At 35.7% G+C, this 3526-nt stretch overlaps 1 protein-coding gene across 1 annotated transcript in view; it reads left to right on the top strand.

Moving 5' to 3' along the window:
* Positions 1-527: 527 nt before the first annotated feature.
* The window catches only part of pacsin1b (protein kinase C and casein kinase substrate in neurons 1b), a 35026-nt gene continuing 32027 nt past the window's right edge, over positions 528-3526 (top strand). The window contains exon 1 of the mRNA XM_016457303.1: positions 528-595. The gene's annotated coding sequence lies outside the window, so the exon portion shown is untranslated. The remainder of the gene's footprint in view (positions 596-3526) is intronic.

Here is a 3526-nt window from a genome sequence, read left to right as displayed (position 1 = left end):
AACCCCCCCGTTGTTTTTTTTTTTTTTTTTTTTTGTTAATAGACTGAATTAGGAGTTGAATTGAACATAGTCAATTGTAAGCCTTGGACGAAAATTTTGAAAGTGAATGATTCAAATATATTTCACATATACGTTGATCTTAGTGCGGTGCTTATTTCAGTAAAAGTCATTAATGTGTAACACCGTGGGTCTCTTGGCTGACCATCCCCCATTTGATACACCCGCAGCACAACACTGCCTGTGTTCATCCGGTACCTTTGTGTTTTACTGATGTTCGATTCGCGAACGAATCGTTCATTAGAACCGATTCATTTGAACAGTTTCGCAATGCCTTTGTAAACCGCTTACTGCAGCTAAGACTGTATGGTTACAGCAAATATTTGAGCATTCCGTGTTCAACAAAATGTTTATCGAAATACTTATTTGATTACATTAAACTGTTCACTCCTGTGAACAGGCTCGGTGAATTTGAGCCAACTCGCTAAAACGAACCAATTCCCTAAACCGAATCAGACAGCTCACCGTTATTGTGTTTGATTAGAGTGGAGGGTCGTGTGGATCACAGAGAGCCTGGATTCTCGTTCATCTGTGTTTGGTATGTCTTAACGCATGATTTTGTTCTTATTTAGCAGCAGAAATGAGGTTGCGTGTCGATATATGCGGACAGACGTCTTGTCTTGCGTTATGTCATTTATTTCTAAACGCTTGCGCAGAACGCTGCGGTTCTTCGCAATGCTGAACAGTGAACGCTGTGTGCACCTGAATTAATATGCATGTGTCGAATGAAGTTTAATTACATGAATAAATTAGACTTTTGTGCATCATTATGGACAATCATACCGTTTTGCATGCATTTAGCAAAGTATGATGTATTGGAACAAAAATAAACTACTTAAAACCTATTAGGTTAACTATTAATATTAGAAAACATTGCATATTTTAAAGCCATTTTACTGAGAGACTTAAGGATGATTGTTTTAATATTTATAGAATGTACTTACTAATTAATGCTTAGATAAGCTATTCTAAAGTTATGCAATGGCACAGATATATATAGGCTATAGGCTATATCTTTTTGGATATGATAAGCTTGCAAAAAGTACCATGGTTCAGTGAGGGTATCATATGGTAATGCATTTTTAATACTTTTTTTCTACCTTTTTATAAGTGTACCTTGTGTTTTTGTACCATATTTCAATATATAATTGTTTAGAATATCTGTTTAAAATACTGCTGTCTACCATATTGGAAATATGATGCTTTAAAGTTTTGAATAGCTCATTAATTTGACTTAAATCATCCTGATAAAATGAGTTAGCAACTTTTAGTTTAAAGGGGTCATATGATGTGATTTCAAGTTTTCCTTTCTCTTTGGCTGCAAACACATACCAGCTTCATCACTGTGTCTGTCACGCGACTCTGTTCCCCTTTCGGGCTTGAACTGATGGTAAAACTAATGATTATGATTATAATAATTATTTACTCTCTTTACATTTATTTTGAAAGATGAAGCTGGCGATTATGGTAAGGGGCGTTACATTTCCTACGAGTGCTTGCGGTGTTCGGCCAATCACAATGCATTGGGTCAGCTGGCCAATCAGAGCAGACTGCGCTTGTCGGAAGGAGGGACTTTGTAGAAAACGAAGTGTTTGAGAGAGGCGGGGCATAGAGGACCTACAATAATGTACAGTATTTGAAAAATAATGTGTTTTTTGAACATTAAAGCATGTCAACATATTCTCTTACACCAAATACACAAAATAATGATCTTTAAAAAAGCATCATATGACCACTTTAAAATTGACGGTTCTTGTCTTTAAAAAGGTTTGTACTAACAAAAAAAAACAAAACAAAAAAAAACAAAGCAGTATGGTTTTTAGACATGGTGCCATTGAAACAGCTTGGAGTGGCATGCGAATTAGGAATCTAATTTAAGGTACTTGTTATCCCTGTCGTCTATTCTGAGATCCACAATAGACCGTTTTAGTAAATGCAATCTCTGTTGCTCCCAAAGGAGACTTTACTGTCTTCTTGCATGATAAACTCAAAAGGTCTGCTTTAATAAATCAATAGCAGGCCTCATAGCTGTAAAGAAGATGAATCAGTACAACAGTGTGTTATTTGATTAGTAAATGTCTGATGGTTGTCATTTAGTTTGGTCTTACATCGCTGATCCCATCTGTCTCCACCAACAGTAAATACGCATGTGATTGTGTGTCTGAAGTGAACTGCTGCTTCACAGACACCAGATGTCCTTTTGACATCTTCTGTTCAAGTCAAAGGTGAAATCCTCCCCTCGGAGGGTCTCGAACTGTCCAAGGTCCTGAATCGTCCCTTGGCACCTGAACTCTTTAGCTCTGGGTCAGTTCGTATTTGGTCTGCCAGGGAAAGCTTGTGATTTCTATGCAGTTTTAGGGGAATTTGGCATTTCTTGTACTTTAGATTCTATGTAGTGCTTAGTATTAATCTTAAGTATATATATATATATATATATATATATATATATATTTGGTTATATCTATTTATTTTTTTCTACATTTTCATCTAATTTGTATGGAAGCTTGATTCACGGGATAAACAAAAACAAAAAAGTTAATCTCACAATTGAGACTTTTTTGTATCTAAGTTTATTTCTTGCAATTCTGAAATTTTTCTATCAATTCTGTCTTTTGCAAGATACATCTGCAAGATATCAACTCAGAATTGTGCGAAATAAAATTGCAGTTCTGAGAAAAATGTTTCTGAATTCTGTTTGTTTGTTTTTTCCATCACAGAATTAAAAATAAGAAAGGTAATTGTGACTTTTTATCCCACAATTCGGACGTTTCTTCTCAGATTTGCAAGTGTATAAGTCACAATTCTGAGGTTATATCTTGCAATACTTACTTTTTTTCTTAGAATTGCGAGAAAAAGGTCAGAGTTGTGAGATAAAAACATATTTATTTTTTTATTCCATGCCAGAAACGGACTTCCATACATTTGCTCTGAAGAATATGTAAGAAAACATGTTGCACAAGCCAGCACTGCTGAAAATATTTTTTTCCCCCCCAGTTCTTTCACCTGATGAAGTCAAAGCCATAAAGTATACAGTAGCTCTTTAACTGGATTGTGTTGGAGGACTCATTCACCTTGCTGGTTATATTGTTGAAATCTCATTCTGAATCTGTCCTTCAGCCCCTATATAGCTTCAAATGGCAACTAAAACCAAGGAGAGCATGTCCTTAGAGGCTTTTAAGTAAACTCAAGGTACAATACAAGGTCCTTACAGTCTGAACACTTATCTGTGGGATAAAAATCTAAATATATGCTTCAGTTTAAAACTCTGCTGAAATTCCTTTAGAAAGTCGATTATCATTGCATATTGCCTAATGTATCAGATACTTGTATACTGTTCGGTATGCAGTGAGGAGCACACTATTCCGTTCTGAATGATGTGTCTGTTTGGTTGCATAACCCACACCGAATCATTTGTATTTTATCAGTCTAGGCAAGTTCATGGTCAAGCGCCTGTCACTGTGAAGGATGA

The sequence above is a fragment of the Sinocyclocheilus anshuiensis genome, unplaced genomic scaffold (genome assembly GCF_001515605.1).
Source record: "Sinocyclocheilus anshuiensis isolate Anshui unplaced genomic scaffold, SAMN03320099.WGS_v1.1 scaffold447, whole genome shotgun sequence".
Classification (NCBI taxonomy): domain Eukaryota; kingdom Metazoa; phylum Chordata; class Actinopteri; order Cypriniformes; family Cyprinidae; genus Sinocyclocheilus; species Sinocyclocheilus anshuiensis.
Note: the sequence above shows the minus strand (reverse complement) of the source record. Positions and strands in the feature narration are given on the sequence as shown.